At 35.9% G+C, this 19,548-nt stretch overlaps 1 long non-coding RNA gene across 13 annotated transcripts in view; it reads right to left on the bottom strand.

The window, feature by feature from the left end:
* Window positions 1-19,548, bottom strand: part of LOC100992117 (uncharacterized) — an 843,804-nt gene that overhangs the window by 730,666 nt on the left and 93,590 nt on the right. For all 13 annotated transcript variants that reach the window (XR_010112484.1, XR_010112483.1, XR_010112490.1 and 10 more), the window contains one exon: window positions 16,614-16,731. This is a non-coding gene — a long non-coding RNA (uncharacterized LOC100992117). The remainder of the gene's footprint in view (window positions 1-16,613; window positions 16,732-19,548) is intronic.

Here is a 19,548-nt window from a genome sequence, read left to right as displayed (position 1 = left end):
TATGGTGTAAGAAGTAAACTACATTCTAAAGAATAATGTCCCATCTTTTCAAAGTGTCACGTGCAAACTGGTGCTTAATCTGCATCTTTTAAAGGTCACTCAAGCATTCTGCAAGGATAGCACTGGATGCCGTAGTTGATGAGACCAGTAGGCCCTGCTATGGTTTGCATGCAGTTTGTTTGTCCCCATCAAAACTCATGTTAAAATTGCATCCCCAATGTGCTGGGGTTGGGACTAGCTGGGGGTGTTTGAGTCATGAAGGTATGTACCTCATGAAAGGGCTGGTGTTGTTCTCATGGTAGTGAGCAAGTTCACATTCTAGCAAGATGGAATTAGTTCTCATGGGACTGGATTAGTTCCCATCAGAGTGGGCTATTATAAAGATAATTATAAAGCTTGGTGTGGTGGTGCAACTCCAAGATGAATAGCTGATGCATTACACTTCCACTCAGGTGTGGCCTTAAGAACAACAGTGAAGGAAGGATATCAACCAATAGGCAGAGCTTTGAGAAGATCTCCTAGTTATTAACTTGTGTAAAGAGGAAAATGGTTTGAGGTAGTAACATTTATCAATGTTTGGTCCTTCTTCACATGTGCATATTCTTCTTTGACCTTCTGCAACATGTTTTGATGCAGCACAAAAGCCATGTTTTGTATACAGCCTATAGGACCGTGAGCCAAATAAACCTCTTTTCTTTATCAACTATCCAGCCTTAGGTATTATGTTATAGCAACACAAAATGGACTAAGGCAGTCCCCATAGTCATGTGCCCACTTCTCTATCTCCTTTGCCAAGAAAAGATTGTTCTGGTCTGAGATATTATTATGCGGAATATCATATCAGCAAATCAAACACTCCACAAGTCCATGAAAAATTATATTTGTCAAAGTCCTATAGGAAAGAAAAGTGAACCCATATGTGTTAATCCTGGTTAGGATAAATTCTGCCCTTTTCAAAATGGAAAGGGTCCTACAAAATCAAACTTGCACCAAGTGGCAGATTGAGCTCTTTGGGGAATACTCACATGCAGGACACTTAGCATTAGTTTCTATTGCTGACGAGTTGGGCATTCAGCAGTAGTGACTGGCTACACAGGCCTTGGTAAGATGGAGCCCATATTCTTAGGCATATACATACAGTCCATATCTGTCCCATGGCTTCTCCATTCATACACCCATGGTGCCATTATTGTCATAGTCAAGGGCAGGAGCTAAAAACAATCAGCCAAGTCATCCTGTCTATTTGGTTATTTAGCACCTCTCCTACAATGAATCTTCTCTAGCATGCAATGAGAAGAGCTTCATGCTTCCTTTCCACATCCATAGATCCACCTACATGTCTCCTCTTAAACCTCTTGGACCCTGATCTCACAATATTTCTCCTTCCAGATCCCTTGACTAAAGGCTAGATTATTTGTTACTATCGATAAATCCATAAATGTTGTTATCTCAAACCATTTCTTTCTTTACGCAAGTTAATAATTTAAAGCTCTTCCTATTGGTTAGTTTCCTTCCTTCATCATTTTGTTTCAAAGCTACACCTGAATGGAAGTGTAATGCATCAGCTATTTATCTTAGGATCATACCGTGGTAGCAAGCCACTTTATCTGTGAACCAAGCTCAAGTTTTATCCCCCTCTGTCACCTGATCACAGGAAATCTCCTTGAGGCCTGTCACAGGTTAGGTTCCCATAAGAGTTGGCTCAGTTATGGAATTTAGAACACAGAGTGTTTATTAAGGAGTCCTCTTGAGAGCAACACTTGTAGAAGGGAGAAGAAGGAAGAAGGATTGGGGAGAATAATTCAAGCTCTAATTCAGTCTTGACCAACTCCATGGGGATTTCCAGATAAATGTCTCCGTAGATAGCTAAAAAGGCCCTGCAGAATTATCTTGCATTCGACCAAAGTAACCAGGCATTTGTACTTGCATCGATCCGTAAAGGGAGTGACCATGAGACAGGCAGCTCTCTGTAGCCGAGGCAATCCCTGAAATATATGAGAGCTGGAGAGTACCTTACAATGGTATCCAATTCTGTATAGTGTTTTCTTCTATCTAGTTCCAGCCTACAAAGTATAGCCAATATGAGCTTCTAAATAATGATGATGTCTCCTTCATAAATGTATTATACACTAGATTCTTCTAAGAAAGGTAATCAGCAAGCAGGTCTTCAATATTTATACAATAAATCCTTTCTAGAATGCCCACTTTGCTGAGCCTTTGGTCATTTCCACCAGTCTGTCACAGTAATCTAGCATCTCTACTATATTAAATGTAAGCCATTGCTTTTCAAGCTTCCAAGATACTCCCAAGGAGTGTCTTAGAACTACTGTTAGTTGTTAAATTTTGTATCACAGGAGGGTCCCCCCATATTAGCATACTCTCCCTTATTTAACTTTATATTCTACCCCACAATCCTTATCCAACACCTTTAGAATCCACTCTCAAGAATGCTTTCTTAGTTACTGCTGTACTTGTTAGCTATTCTTGCAACTCTGAGCGTATAATCCATCCCCTCCTTTAGGAAGCTCCACATTTTGTCAACTGTGTTAGGCTAAGATAGTGATCCTAGTTGCTGTTTATGTGACTAAGAAGGGAGAAGGAGGCAGATCCAGAAGTACTTAGTAACATCCTGTAAAGCATCTGCCTGCCTCATGTGAGTTTTCTCACAGTCTTCAACCAAGAGGTGGCAGAGGCATTATCTTTCAACAAGGGGGGCCACTGTACAAACCCAAAAGTTCCAGGGGAATCTGGGAGTCCAAGGATTACATGTACAGCAGATCCTCAAATAACATTGTTTCATTCGATGTCATTGTATTGTAACATTGATAAGAAAAGCAATCCATTCTGGCATTCTGGCCAGAGCCACTGTTTGTGTAGTTTGTACACTGTCTCCATGTCTGCATGAATTTCCTCTAGATACTCCAATTTCCTCCAACAACCCAAAGATGTACACATGAGGTGAAGTGGAATGTCCACATTGTCCCAGTCTGAGTGTGCATGGGTGTATGTGTGAGTATGCCCTGCAATGATGGGATGGAGCCCTGTCCCGGGCTGGTTCTTACTTCTGCCCTCAACTGCCATCATAGGCTCCTAACACCCTTGACCATGAACTGGAACAAGTGGGTTGGAAAATAAATGAATGAATGGAACACAAATTACTATCAAATAAAAATTCTTCAAGTCTATGATAATCACACAAATGCACAACAATAAATGATGCAGGGAGAAAGTGCCCATTGAGCCCACAATATTTATTTGCATTTGAACTGTGTGCTGGCAAGAGGTGCTCTTACAATTTTTGCTTTGCAAACATTTATTCCTTCACTTAACCCACCTGCACCATGATCACCATCACTCACTGATTCACCAAAAAAAAAAATGGGTAAAGAATTATCTTATGTGTTTTTATTAATCTTTCTTAAGTGTGTGTACTGCTCACACTTAAGTCAGTGTTTAATATTAGGAGTGTTTGGGGTCTTTATTTAGAAGTTTGGTGATTTTTTTTGACCAGAAATATTCCATAGGAACTTAACTCTTGTTTATATAAATTAGTCTATGGTAAAATTTGTTTCATTATGTGTCATTTTATTCAAAATCACCATTTCCAAAAAAATATCAATAACATTAAGTGAAGATTTACTCTATATATACCCAGATAACCCTATCCCAAGTTTCAGTGCCCTTTTCTTTACTTTTCAGGACTCTGAGTTTGGCATATAAGACTTTCCATGGCTGGGAATTATGCTTTCTCTTTAGTTCTGTGACTTTTATAATTAAGTCCTATGCCTGTTCTTTAGTTCATCTGCCCTCCAGCTGTAGGAACTGAAGGTCTGTTTACAAGCTGCCAAAGAGGCCCTCTGACTTTCATACTTGGCTTTAAATTGGTGATTGATTGCCCTGAGCCTGTTATTTCATCTCTTTGAAACATCAATGGCATTCAGAAATAGCCTCTGAATTCCACAGACCTTCAAATTTATATTTCTCTTGTACCTCTCCAACACCAGAGATTTTGCACAAACCAGTGCATCTTCTTCTGCCCATATCCCATCCAAGTTGACCTCAGTGATAACCTTAGCAATTGCACTGTGGCTGCATGTCAGAAGCTACCACCAGTGATAAGTCATTGGTATAAGCCAGCTCTCAAGTTTCTAACTTCAGGATGCCATTCTTGAGGTCTGCTTTCTAAGACCACTTTTGGTAGAATTTTAAGCCAGTTTCCCTAGAAACAAAGCCTGATCCAGGGTTTTTAGAGCTTTATTGAGGAAGATGTTTTCAGGAGTGCCTCTAAGAGTGAGCATAAAGCAGGATAGGGAAGAAGAAAGAGGTGATCAAGAATGTGGTCTCGGGTAAAGTGTAGTCTTGGGCTGATCCATTTGTATTGTAGGGAGTCTGAAATATAAATCCCACTGGAGTGTTGTTCCCTTTTGAGGCAAGAAAGCTAGACTTCTATAGCCCTGTATATTCCAGGCATTGTTTACATACCATTCCTGAAGGAGGAAAGAAGTGTCACAGCCTCCTTGGCTAGTTTGCTCCTAATAGCTAAGGGCAAATTTTAGGGCGCAGTGGGTGGAGAGATGAGGAGTTAGGAGGTGGGTGGATGGGAGCTCTGATACATTTGCAAACAGCATTGCCAGCAGCTGAGGAATAAGTGCAACAACCCAGGAAGGGGGACCTAGGCAAGGCACCACAGCTTCTACTGAGCTCGAACAATCACTGACCCTAGCATCAGGAAAATCATTTAATTGGTGATCCCAGATAGTTTTTTAAAAACAGATTCATCCAGAATCTGTTTGGGCATAGAAAAATGGTAGATATACAAATGTCCACATAACCAAAGATCTATGAAGCAGCTCCATACAATAACATGGAAGAATCAGAATATCTGTACAGAGGAATTCATCAGATGATATCAAACTTGGGACTAGAAGTTGACCCCACATGACATTCTGCTGGAGAGGACATGTAGGACAAATTCATTCGCCTGCCAGCACAACTCTCTTCTCTACTTCAAGAATGGCTGCCAGCCAGCAGCAACTGAAATTCTATCCAAACACAGAGAAAGAACTTTTAAGGTAACAAAATCAGAAAGTCAAGCTCTTAAAAAAATTGATTATAATATTTGTTTCATCCAAGAAGACAGTTAAAAAAAGGTTCTTTTGAAAACATCAATAAATCGTTAGTATCTAAAAGAGCAAAGGACCTTATTACAACATCACAATTCTATCCACAGGGTAATTCAATTACTGAGTCTGTTCTACACCAAGCGAAGTCAAGAGAGCATGTTCCCAAAATATTATTACCTTTTCTTTATACACATTTACATCTTTGTCTAGTGTTCCAGTCCTTACACCAACCCAGGAGTTTGGTGGTTCTTTGGCATGATTAAAATGTGAAACACCTCCATCAGCAACATCCCATGATGCCAGCCCATGTTTAACAAGGATATTAAATATTTTCATCTTCTTTCTCCCCATTAAACCTTAAAGGGTCAACATTCCATTTCAATAATGATTGAGTCTACACATTCCCTGTAAAATATCACTGACATGATGAAAAAATTAAAAAGCAAATTTAAAAATGAAAAAAATACAAAAACGACTTTTAAAAAATACTTGGTATTGCTAAAATACAGAAGCTGTCAATGGTCAACAAACATTAATTTTTCTTTTCTGGAAGTTGTGAAGGAGAATGACTTAGATTAAAAGAAAAACTGATTGTTGTTGACTGGCCTGTTAGTCAACATTAACAAAGGAGAAGAACTTACAAACTGAGTAGTTAGGTTTCCCCAACAGAACTCAGAAATTCCCAAGGTCTACACAGTAGGACATAAAGCAAAGACAGTTCCTAGAGGAGGCTGTCTCCCAGAAGGGTGGCCCATTGTTTACTTTTACTTCATCTGATGCACAGTTTGTATGAAGCTTGTATTTTACCTTGGTGTTCTTCAGTAAGAGAAGCTGGGTGAGTAAAGAGGGAATGTGGGATTTACAATACCCCAGCTAACTTTAGACCACTTCAATAAATCCAAAAGGAAAGAAAAAATAAATAAAGCCTAGGTAGAACTGTGACTTTCTCTCACACGTGAATTGTCACAATTTCCCTCTTTTGTCCATTCCTACTGGAGACTGCACCTTTGCACTGTTTTGACATCCCCAAGTTCCACCAGCAGGAATTGGAGAAGAGAATATGTTAAGGAATACATGTTGAGAGAAAAATCAAAGGACATAGAAACTACTTGAATACCATCAATAAATAATTTTTAAAATATAGAATATTAAACAATTATTAAAAGAAATGAATTAATACAAATTAACTAAGATAGAAAAATCACCAATGTATTAAGAAAAAAAAAGAACAGGTAGGAAAGAGTATCTGCAGCATGGTTACATTTTTATTTGAAAACTTTAAACATGTTTACTAAATATAATGTATAGCATAGATGTAACATATAATTCAGGAATGGAACAATATGTAACAAAATGTTCATAGTAATTATATACAAGTGGTAAGATCATAGGGAATATTTTTACTCTTTATATTTTTCTCTATTGTCTAAATATTTACTTTTTTAATCAGAAAAAAAATCAATACAAATGTTTCTCTTCTTGGTGGCAGCTTACCATATGGAACTGATAAAAATGTTGATGTTACAATGTATGCATGTGGACTCTCTTCAGTATGTGTTCTTTTTCTGTTGTCTTTACAAGACAATACCTTACATAGAAGTTGAGAATCCAATAGAAGGAAATTCTGACCATTAGGCAAGGCAGGATTTTGCTTCACTCTTGAAACAAATGGCTCCCCATTCAGACTATATATTGGTGTACTTCTGGCAAAAGCACATATCCAAGGACAACATCAGTGTAATGGTCCTACTTGTTTTATGTGACTGTGTTAAAGTAATTTACATTTTGAAGTTTGGTTACTTGGTTATTTACATAGCACAAACTTCAGACTTCTATTTCTGGTAATGGTAGATTAAATAATTCCTACTAACACTCCTGCTAAAGACACTAAAAAAACTGGATAAATATTCAAATACTTGAATGCTTTGGAGAGCTCTGAAGGCCAAGATCTGGGAGAAGCTGAAACCTAGACAAGTAAGCTTGGCAATTGAGCCTACTTTTTCCTTAGGGACATCTGCGGTTCCTGAAAATTTGGCTGAAAGTCTAAGGAGATGAGCAGCTCTTTTGATAGGAGTCAGGGTGAATTACAAGTAGCTTGCTCTCTCAGGGACTGATGCCCAACTTTGAATCATCTTGATCCTTGAGCTTGGGTTAAGGTGATCCCAGATTGCAAGTTTCTCTGGCTGCCTGACAGAAGCAAAGGTAAGTCCTCTCTGAAAAAATATAGTCTCATCCTATGCTTCACATAACTTTAAAATTTTTCATCTGCAATAATTTCTTTTGGTATTTCTTGTAGCATAAATCTTTGGTATTTCTTGTCGCATGAATCTTTGGTATTTCCTGCAGTATAAATCTGCTGATGATGAAGGCTTTCAGTTTTTCTTTGATTGAAAATAAATTCATGTCACCTTCATCCCTAAAAGATACTATTTCCCTGGAATAGAATTCCAGGCTGTTCATAATTGCATCTCAACATCTCGAAGAGATAATTACACTATTTTTTGGTTTCCATTGTTTGTACTATAGCATCACCAGTGCTCAAATTTCTAGGTATCTTGAACTCTGAAATCTATCTATAATATTTTCAGTATGTCAACAATAAATGGATTAATTAGGCTTCTATAATAGGTCTCTATTCAATGCCTCTACTGCCTCAATATCCACTTATTTATCAGTCCACTACAGAGTAGCTTCTAGCCCTAACTTCTGGAACTGTCCTCATTAAGAACAACAGCATCTTTGCTACTTTTTTTTTTATGCAGCAATGTTATTTTGTTGTTTGCTCAAAAGGATTGCCCATAGTCAATGACATTTTATGTTGGATTCTTCAATGGCATATTCTCTTAGTTTTTATTTCTCTATGTATATTCCTTCTGTCTCAACTTTTCAGACTCATCTTCCCCTTGCGGCCACTTTGGCCATATTCACGAGCCTTTTATTTCTTCAATGCCCCACAGTCTTTGCAATCTTTTGGTCCTTTGTATAGTATCTTCCTTACTAAACCATCCACTCCTCCTATCTTGTAAATTACTTTGTCAAGGTAAGTTATATTTATTTTGAATCTCAGATTAAATGCCCTTTCCTCTGGGGGGGGGGGAAAAACCTTTCCTACACTCCCAACAGTAGTTTAAGAGCTTCTGTTCTTTTTGCTGTCAACCACATGGTTGTAGAAGTTATTTTTACCATTAATTGTTGGTTTAATTATATTATTTCTCACTAAGATATCAGCTTTATGAGGGTAGGGACATCTTGTTTTTGGTTGAGTCTCCAGGGTCTAGCACATAGCCTAGACTCCACTAGGCACTCAGTAAATACTTATTAAGTGAATAAGTCTGTCCTATTCTCCCCTTTTTCCATCAACCATGGTAGTGCCTATATTCAGCTTTCATTACAGAATTTCTGCAATAGCCTCCAGACACATGTCCATATCTTTTCCTCTCTCACATTTCAACCTACACACTGTTTTCATATCAATATAGTCTACTTGGCTTTTATATACTGTTGTTCCTCCTCTCTTTTACAAAACACATATGTCTGGACAATCTTATTCAATAACCATCTATACATTTACTAATGTACCTCCAAATATACAAATAAATACAAACAGAAACACACATATATATATGTGCTTGTGTGTATATATGTATATACAAATACACACATGCACACCTTCTAATTAATGTTATAGCTACATATTATGTATTGAGAATCATAGGCTTGAATATAACAGGTAAGCACTTAAAATATGGAAGATAATGAGTTACATTGTGGGCAGCATGCTGTAGTTATATATTTGTAGCAGAATTATGAATTTATGTTATGTTTGTTATATTACAAATCTGTGTTTATAACACAATGCCCACATTATAATATTATTTTCCTTATTTCTAAGTTTCTCTCTGTTATCTTCAATTCTGTGGGTCTCAATGCCTGAAAACATGGATAATGATATAACTTCCCATTCTAATTATGAAATGTTTAAGTATCTTTCTTTCCTCTTAATTTCAGTTATTTCACAGAAATATTGGTTACTCTGTCAAACATATAATTAATTAACTGTACCACACCACTAAACTTTCCCTCATCTTTAAGATACTGCATCACTGTTTGGAACTATATTCCCCCAGAATTTGCATGTTGAAGCCCTTATACTCAGTATGACTGTATTTGAAGACAGTGCTCTTAAAAGCCCTTCAATTACTTTTAAAGAGATAATTAAGATTAAATGAGGTCATAAAGGTGGAGCTCTAATCCAATACAATGGGTGTCCTTATAAGAAGAGGAAGAGATACCAGAGCTGTGTGCACACAGGGGAGTGGCCATGTGAGGACACAGTGTGAGGGCAGCCATCTGCAAGCCAGGGAGAGGCTCAGAAGAAACCAACCCTACCAGCACCTTAATCTTGGACATTCAGCCTCCAGACTGGAAGGAAATAAATTTCTGTTTTTTAAGCAACTCTGACTCTGGTATCCTGTTAAGACACCCCTAGCTGACTGATACCATCACCCTCCATGTCACCAAACATCTCCATCATTCTGAACATGTCCTTCTCCCTAAACACCTGTATCAGATTTAGCTAAGACTCTTCCTCCCAAATATGATTTAATATTATATTTTTGTCTTTATCTTCACTGTAGTTACTTAGGTCCCAATTTCTTCATCTTCCTGAACTATAGTTGTGTTGTGTCTGTTCTCTTTTGCCTCCCATCTTTGTCCCCTTTTTCCTTTCCTCAACCTACTACCTAAATCATCTTTCTACATAACAAAAGTGATTGCATCACATCCCTCTTAAAAACCTCTAATCTGCATGAACTATAAGACAAAGGGCAAATGCCTTTTTTGGGGATACATGGTCCCATGGACCTGGGCTCAACTGAACTGTCTAGCCTTTTCTCCATCACTGTTCCTCCAGCCTCCAGCCACACAAAAAAAGGCTGCAGCGTAACTCAATTTCTATCTTGGACTGTTATGTTTTCTGACTTCTCTCTTGATTCAGTGAAGCCTTTAAAACACATCTGGGCAGAATAAGCATTCCCTGCATTGTCACCATCACATTTTTTTTTTTTTAATAAATAACTCTGTGGTACATTCATAAAATGAAGTGAGTATGTTTACATGACTATTGCACTAGATTATGAGTCTTTTGAGAAAATGAACAGCATGTAATTTATGTTTGTATTTTGCATGCTTAGCATTGGGCATGACCATAGTACTTGACAAATAAGAGTTTCATAAATGAATGGACAAAATAATAAATTAATGGTATTCAAACATAACTCAAATTTTCTGCTTAAAATTCTTTTAAAAATCTATTGGTAGCCTAAGCAACATAGTGAGATTCCATCTCTTCGAAAAATAAATTAAAAAAGATGGATATGGTGACATACAGAAAGCTAAGACGGGAGGATTGCTTGGGCCCAAGAGGTCGGGGCTGCAGTGAGCCATGATCACGCCACTGCACTCCAGCCTGGGTGACAGAACAAGACCCTGTCTCGAAAAAAAAAAAATCTCTTGGTATAGAATGAAGTTTGGACTTCTCAGTCAAACATTCAAGACACTTTCCTCTGGACAAAAATATTTTTCTCATTGCCATGCTTCTGTTTGCAGTGTTTCCACGTTTAGTCTTAGTTCAAATATTATCTCCCACAAGCTAAAAATGATTTTGTTTAATTGTGTGTTCTTAATAGAATGGCTTTCTGCCTAGTAATATAGTTTTTTATTAGTATGTGCTAATATCGCTTTTAGACTTTAAGCTTTTTAAAGTAAAAATCCATATCCATATCTGATTTGCCTTTAAAGATTTAATACCTAGTCCTGTTCATGTAGCAGACACCCAATAAAAACACTGTGACATCTACTTTATGAATGCTCACTGAGTATACCTATTGGCTCAAACATTTTGTTCATGAGTCTTCAAAAAAGTTTATACATACACCCACGATGTGTGTATATTTATTTATTTATAAATGAAACATGTACAGATATACTATAATTTCAATAGATTCAAAAATTTTAAATTTTAAAAGATAAAAAAAAATGGAAGTTCTCATGTTTTTCCCCACATACCAATGCACCTGTTTGTATAAACTATCGTGGGGTAAGCCCTTCTTTGGAGACCAGTGACATAGACATGATTCCCATTATATTATAACAAAGAATTATTAATAATCTGTACTATACTGCTTTAGTTATCTAGTGTTATTGAGAAAGGAGAAGTCAGCATAGTTTATTTTCCATGTAATAAAAGCTTAACACATTATAGGTAGGAACAAAATCTGGCTAGCTATCAAGTTATGCACTGAATGCTTACCACATGTCAAACACAGGGTGACAGGTGCTTTGTCTCCATAATCTCATTTAATTCTAAGAACAATCCTGCGAAGTAACTTTCATAATACTTACTTCATAGATTTTTAAAAAGATTAAAATGTTAATGATGGCACAGTCGGGAGTTACAGACCCAGGATTTGAATTTACACTCGTGTAACCCTAAAGCCTACATTTTTTCTAATAAACCAGGTGATAGCAACATTTATTTTAATTTTAACATTTTTAACCTAAAAGGCCATATTAAAATGATCAAACATCAATGTAAGTTTATAACTTCTAACAAAAGTACCACTCTGGTAGAGGACACTGATAAGGGACTGGAGGTGGCAGCAGCTATGCATGTGTTCTGAGAAGGGTATGTGGGAAATCTCTGCACCTTACACTCAATTTAGCTATGAACCTAAAACTTCTCCAAAAATTAAAGTCCAATTAAAAAAAATAAACATTTTCTTTTTTTGTTAAACTTGCAGGCTGAATTTGTCTCTCCATTGTCCCTACCCTGGCCCCATGGCCTCTGCTGTGACCATCCACACAGTCCTGGCTCACAAACATGATCTCCAAGAGTGGAAGGGTCCTGATACCTTCTACGAGATTTACATTGTCAACTCGGCCCTATTGTTTTACAGGTAAAATAAAGCATGTGCAGATTCAACACTGCTTTTTTCCAAAATTAATTTCTGAATCAAAAATTAAAGCAGAAAATACACTTTCTTAAAAATCTATATTCCTGTAACTTGTCTCATTCACATCTTTGGAGCTTTGAGCATCTGTTAAAATTGGTTCTATTATTTCTGCCTACCTAATCTAATAAAAAGTCATCTCTTTTCTAGCTTTTACTTCTTCTCCTAGGCCACTTACTCCAGACATCATGATGTAATACCTTGCTGTGTTCACAAAAATCTAGTACAAGGTCTTAAAAATCTTTGTCATTAGAATATTGTACTTCAGAAAATATAACATTAAGTCAAAATTTTCTTCAAATTATTCTCAAATATCTACTTTTTAGCATAATTTTAGGCAGAAGCTCATTAAATTTGTATACAAGTCTTTAGAACTATAATGATATTTAAAAGTCTTATTAGAATTTCTCAAGAAATATGCTCTGAAAAATGTACAAGGACAAAAATGTAATAAATATTATCTTACATTATCAGAATCCTGCAAGTCTTTAACAAAAGAATACCATGGCCATCTGCAGGTAGTTTTATAATACTAAAATTATTTTTCATTGAAAACAATAATAATGGTGGAATCAGATAGAAAAATAATTTTATAGTTTTAGATGCCTTCATTTCTGATATTTTATAGAAATGATGAAATTAGCCTGTATAAATAATACTCTGTGCAAACTTAAGGACATTGAGTCTCTAGCATTTACTGTGGTAAATTTTGACAAATAATGGCAAATAAGATGAGTTTCCTACTCTATTGAACAATTGTTTTAATTATGCTCATAAAAGACTGAAATCTCAAAATTTGTTCTTCAGCTTCAAAAATCCCTTTATTTTATAATAGTATTTTTCTTTTGTTTATACTATATCTCAAACACTAATTAGAAAATTCAGATATTTTTTACATTTTGCTTAAAATATTTTGTTTTTAAATTAGTGTTTGGAGGAGACTGTTGTCTCCTTACAGCTATTCTTCCTTCTTCTAGAAAGATAACCTCCACATTTAATCTGAGCACATATGTACAACTTTCTGGCTGTGTCTGCAAGGGAATGGGCATCTATACACCTCCTTTCTTTTTGCCTCCTCCCACCAGGCGGTGTGCAGAATAGGTGGTGAGCCATGTGGAAGAGATGGCAGAAAGAGCCTCTTCATCTGTGAGACATCATACTGGCTGTGGACCAACTCTTTTACTGATGTGAAAGAATAAGCCTCATCCTACTTAAGCCATTCTATCTGGGGCTTCTTATTACATAATCCTTTTATTTTTATTATTTTTTATTTTTTTGCCCTTAAAATTATTGGTAAAGAAATGGGAGTTTATTTTCCAAGTGAGAACAATATTTATTAGAATACAGGTTTGTAGCAAGTAAGGACTAAACAGATTTTTGGACTTTAGAATAGAAAAGTGAAGAAAAATGAGTAGCTACATTTATATATGCATTCTAAAATTTTCTCATTAAACAAATACTAATATGGTATTTTAAAATGCCAGGTTTCTTGGCATGGGTTGCAAGAGGGACTAGGAGTAAGGCATAATCCCTGTCCTTAAGCATATTATTCTCAAGTTGAGAGCTCCCACAAATTGCTAAGCATTAACCCATTGATTAATTCATGTGTTTACTCATTCAAATGGCAGCGAAGGCACAACTGTTTCATGGGAGTGCAGAGGAAAAGTGGCCTAATTCACTTTGGTAGTAGGTTAAAAAAAATCTCCTCTTAGGATTTAGTGCCAGAGTCAATTTTGGAATACAAGATGGAATTAGTCAGGAAGGAATGCTGGGGAGGCACAATCAAAGAGCTTTGGGAGAGGAATCATGGCTATTTGCATTCTTATGGGGTTTGTTGTATTTAGTTTGTAGTCTAGAACCAAAACAGCCAGAATTGAAACTAGTAATGTCAGCAAAGGAATATTATGAATGAATAAATGAATATTAGAAATCTGATTTTAATTATCAAAGGTTTTATATGAGTAGTTACAAGTTCATAATTGATGATTCAAGTAACACAAGAACTGAAAAGTCTCTGTTGCATTGAGAGATTAAGTAGAGAGTGTGGGGGTGACACGATGGCAGAGATACGTGGAAGGGCATCACAAAACCAGATTGCTACAAGTGTTGGCTGAGGAGTAGATGAGCACAAAAATGAAGATAAGAAAGACCATTTCAGGAAGGTTGGCTGTGAAGAGTGGAGAGAGAAACTAGTAACTGAAGGAGACTGCTTAAGGGGTGCTCATCAGAATAAGGCCTCAAATTTCCCTGTTAAGGCAGCACAACACCCTGAACCACTCAGTCTTTCATTGAAATAAAGTTGGTATTCTGGTGAGAGGATGGATTCTGCAACACAGTTTAGGTCTGTTGTTATTAATATGTTTTAGATACACCATCCAGTTGTAAAGTGCAGCCCATTCTTTGCAATTATGTACCATGCCTTGCCTGGGTACTAAAACGAATCTTTTCCATAATGGTAGATGTGCCTCCAGAATGGTGCTACCTGGAAATAATAATAATCCAGACCTTTCATCTCTGAATTGTACTAGTGTAATGTGGGTATAACTCAGCACAGCACTTGCAGGCCTACATCTGAATGGCTGCTTCCTCCCTGACTCCTCATTTCTCCATAGCTCCCACTCCCTACTGGTGTCAGTAAACTATGGCCAGTGAGTAAAATCCAGCCCATAACCTGTTTTCATATGGCCCTAAGTGAAAAAATGGTTTTTACATTTTAAAAAATCTGAAATAAAGAAACAAAAGAATATGCCACAGGCAATTATGTGGCCCACAAACCCTGAATATATACTATCTGAACTTTTACAAGAAAGGTTTATCAACTCCTGCCCTAGAAAATGATATAGGGTCATCATACAACTTCTTTTTTCTGCTTTTTCCTTTCATGATCTCTTCTATGCTGCTTTTAAGAGGATCTATTGCTTAATGGTCTCTAAGACTTCTCTCCATTTCTAATCCCTGTCACTTTATTGACTGCTTGCTACTCAATTCTTCTCTTCTTTCCTGTATTACTTGCCCTCCATCTCCTTTCCCTATTGTGTCTGCTGAAATTCTTGACCTCATTATAGAGGGGCTTGATATTTTATTGCCAATACAAGAAAGTATTCTTTCTGAGGTGACAAATTACAATGTGTCATATATGTAATCTTCAAGTACTCATCTTAATTTTTGCTGTTTCTTCAGGTAAAGAAAAAAAAGAAAGGTTTTTTTTTTTCATATTTCATGCCCTTCTTCCTTATCTAGTTACCCTTCCTCAGTCCTTTTTCTTAATATCACTCTTTTTCTCTTTGACTTTCATAATCCTGATTGACTCTAGTTCACTAAATTGTTACTGATTATACCACCTCCAGGAAATTGAAGCAGTCCTCAATTATTTTCTGCTTGAATTTTTTATTTGTTTGAAATGTTAAATTTAGCCAAATAAGTATTTTTTTTCCAAAATGGCCCAACATAATTTATTTTTTATGTTAAAATGTACAGAGTTCTTTTGAAAGTACTTGCTAGAAAGGGGAAAAAAAGATATTACATACAAGGAGAGAAAGGGAAGCTGGCTGGCCCAGGAGTGCGTGACATGTGTTCTAAATCACTTCATTTTTTAAAGATGAGTTGAAGCTACAGAAAATGGAACTGGACATTTTTTCAACATAGGTTTTCAGCTCATGTCAGATAGTCAGCTTGGTAACTGCCAATGATCAACATAAAAAGAGCCAGCACAACAGCTTCCCATGTTTTATCTCATCATGGCCCTTAAAATGATAAAATGCACCTAACCTTTTCCTCATTTTGCAACATTGGACCCTCTACAACACAATATAATCTGCAGACCTATGAAGAACTAATTATGCATATAATAAGGTTGTAATTTCTCTCCAATATTATCACCAAGTTATCTTCACATTTTAAATGTTTCCTTATAAAATTTTCCATGGTATGTACATCATTTTTTTAAACTTATTTGCATTCAAAATTAAGGGTGCTTTTCTCAAACCTTTTCATTATTACAGTCTTATATAAATGGGAGGGCAATGTGATACTAAAAGGTCCAACAAAATAAGCATTATGAAAAAAAGTCTGTTGGGCAATGTTCTAACATCCACTTAATCCATAAAGACAAGTTCTCTCAGTATTGATGTAATATAGAATATATTCTAAGTTATGCAAGAACAAAAACTTCAAGCCTGAATGGCAACAACATTTCTATGTAATGAGTCTGTTTACACACACCAAATTTAAATATCTTGGGGTTTTTACTGGTGTCTTTTATAGATTAAATCAAACCCTAAGGATGTAATCAAATTAAAAGGATTAGTGTTCATTAATAAGATGGCAGTAATATTTCATCAAAAGTTTGCTAAGTCTCTCTCTGCAAAACCAATAGATAAAAGCAGGCAGTGCATAAAAGTGCCTGTCTACTGCATTAGAACATGACAAAAATAATATTTCTTAACATTGCCAAAGAACCATCTATTTCTGAAGATCATACCAGTTTCCATTGCATAGGCCAGTAAGGGTCATTAAACACCAATGGGTCTCTGAGTCCTTCTTCAGAGTCAATGACATTGTAGACTTCACTCGGGATCTCATTTTCCTCCACACAAGGTCTGCAGGGCAAAGAAGGCAAATGAACTATGAAAAACATAATCACTGCTTTTACTGTTGCTTTTTTTGTCATAAAAATTCCATTTATTTAAATTCCATTAAAAAGCACATTTGGCTGCCGAGAACATAAATATACACTTTTATTATACTTAGCATTTTTCATTTAAAAAAAATCTGTCATTTGTTTAGATAAAAATGTTAAAATATTTCCAAACTACCTGTTTCAGCTAACCACTTTCTATGTGTTTGTTGCATACAATAAATGCTGGGAAAACAAGTGATTTGGAATGTAATTCCAAAGCTATGTATATATTTCCCATTAGAAGTTATCTGCTTACACTGATCATTATCCTTACTATGTCATGTGCATTCCACTTATGACTTCTCCCAACATACACCTCTTAGAAGAGTGATTTAAATTACTTGAGCTGTAGTGGAAAACATTTTTTAAAAATCTCATTTTTCTAATTGCTCTGATGTATTTAATAAATCATTAACTGAGAAAGTGACAGCACTAGGAATTCAGGGAAGCTTTTTAACACAATGTTCTCCTAAAGACAAAACTGTAATTCAGATAGTCACATCTGCTTTGCATCTTAGGGGATTACCAAAACCAAGTATTGGAGAAAATAATCAAGCAATGACATTAATGACATATCTGTCTTAGAAATACACGTAAACTTAGTAAAATGACAGGTGAGATAAACACTACCAAATAGTAGAAAAATTCTTATTTGTAAGTATACACAAAGCTTATAAACTAAGAGTATAAATTTATCAAGAATAGGAATTATATCTAATTTTGATATAACTCTAGACCTGTGCCAATAGGTTATTTGGGAATTATTTGCTGATTTGCTTCTAGAATCTCTCAATGAAACAGCCAAGTAGAAGCATTTGCATAAGAAGACGTGTTCAGAAATGTTCTCTACAGCATCATTTGCAAAAATGAAAAGCTGGAAACAAATTAAATCGCCATTAATATGAAATTGTTTAAATCATTTTATATTCACACAGTAAAATGTTATTTAGCAGCAACAGTAAATAAATGTGATCTACAAGTATCAACTGAATACATTTCAATCAGTTCAAAAATTGTAAGCAGAGTGCAGAAGGCTATGTACAGTATGATATCATTTATATAAAGTTTTAAATCATCCCAAAACAATTTTATACATCCTTTTAAAATGATACGTATTTAGGATACAAATCTAAGCACACATAGGAAAGCCTCTGAAGAAGGCAGGGAAGAGAATCGTTCTAGGAAGGGGTATAGAGGAATTCAACTCTAGTAATGTAGTCCTTTAAAAAACTTGGAGCATTTACGACAAAATTATAAATCTAACAAATCTAGATGGTACGTACGTGCTATTCATTATATGTGTCTATTTTCTACGCATATTTGTACATAAGTGTATCTACAAGCATTTATGTATATATTTTCTGTAGACTTGTAGTATGTTATAATGACAAAACACACATACACAAACAAAACCAGTGAGGCCTAGTTGTTATAAGATGGTCTGTGCACATTGGTCCTACAGTGTTTACTTCTTCACAGCAGGGTGGAACCACTAGCTCCAAAGCCCACTGGCAACAAATGCACATTTTTACACATCCATTTTTTTCAAATGTAGTCCAAGTAAGTAGATTTTTGGCCATTTAGAGCCTGCCTGCTTTGCGCAATCCCACAAAACTGCACCTAACATCTGCTAACCGTAGATAAGATAAACCCTGGGTCTGTAACAGACCCCAAGCTTCTGCTGCCCTTAAAAGCTTTCCCACCCAGAGTCTCTCCATCATGCTGCTGAGCAACATCCTCTAGACTGACGCCTCCTTCTCCAAACCTCCTCTTCCCAAGAGTTCCTTTTGCCTCCCTCTCCTTTAGCTTGGTGGCCCCCTAATTATTGCCTTTGGGAAGGCGTCCTGCAATAAGGGACCTCCCCCATTTACAAAACCACCAAAGCACCACCCAAGTAATGCTTGCTGTGTGCTACTACCACCTCATGGTCACATCTTTAAGAAAAGGACCATTATTTCTCCAAAAATGACTATTACTTGTGAGTTTTCAGAAAAAATGCCAGAATAAAACTTTTAGATGGCCACATAAAGGAATGACAGATCATCCAAGAAGAAGGTAGCATGGTATTCACAGAGGTGGCTGGAAAGCCCCAACCTGCCCTTGGTGCTGTGAAGCCCAACGCCCTCTATCACTGCAAGAACACACTGTCAAGATCATAGGGACAGCATGTGAAATGTGTACAATACAAAATCAAGTAGGAGAGCAGAAAAGGAAGCTTTATCAAATAATTTAATTTCAAAATACTAAAGCAATGAAAATAAAAATGGAATAAAAGAAAGCATAAAGCAATTCAAGTAATATAAGTTAATAAAATCGAAGAGAATTGTTAAAATATGGAATGAAAAATATGCATAGAAAAATATGGTTATCATGATCCAATTGTATATTTCACATGTATGTTCATCTACATTCATGGAAGAATACTTAATAAAATGTGAAAATGAAACTGGGATCAAGAACATTTCCTTATGGTTTTCTGTACTATTTGAATTTTTTTTTACCAACAGCATGTACAACTTTTATGTTTAAAAAATATTTTAAAGACAAAACAAATATCAAAATATTTCAGATTTTCAATGTAATTTGGGAATCTAAATTTTTAAATAAAATTTCCAGTTTATGAAAATACATTTGTAGTCAATAAAATATTAGAAGGCTATATTTGTCCCAATGTCACAAATTTTGACCTCTGCTCTATATCCTCACAATTCTTCCACATATCATTGGAATACAGAAG

This window comes from Pan paniscus, chromosome 5 (assembly GCF_029289425.2).
Source record: "Pan paniscus chromosome 5, NHGRI_mPanPan1-v2.0_pri, whole genome shotgun sequence".
Classification (NCBI taxonomy): domain Eukaryota; kingdom Metazoa; phylum Chordata; class Mammalia; order Primates; family Hominidae; genus Pan; species Pan paniscus.
This window is presented reverse-complemented; position numbering and strand designations above follow the sequence as displayed.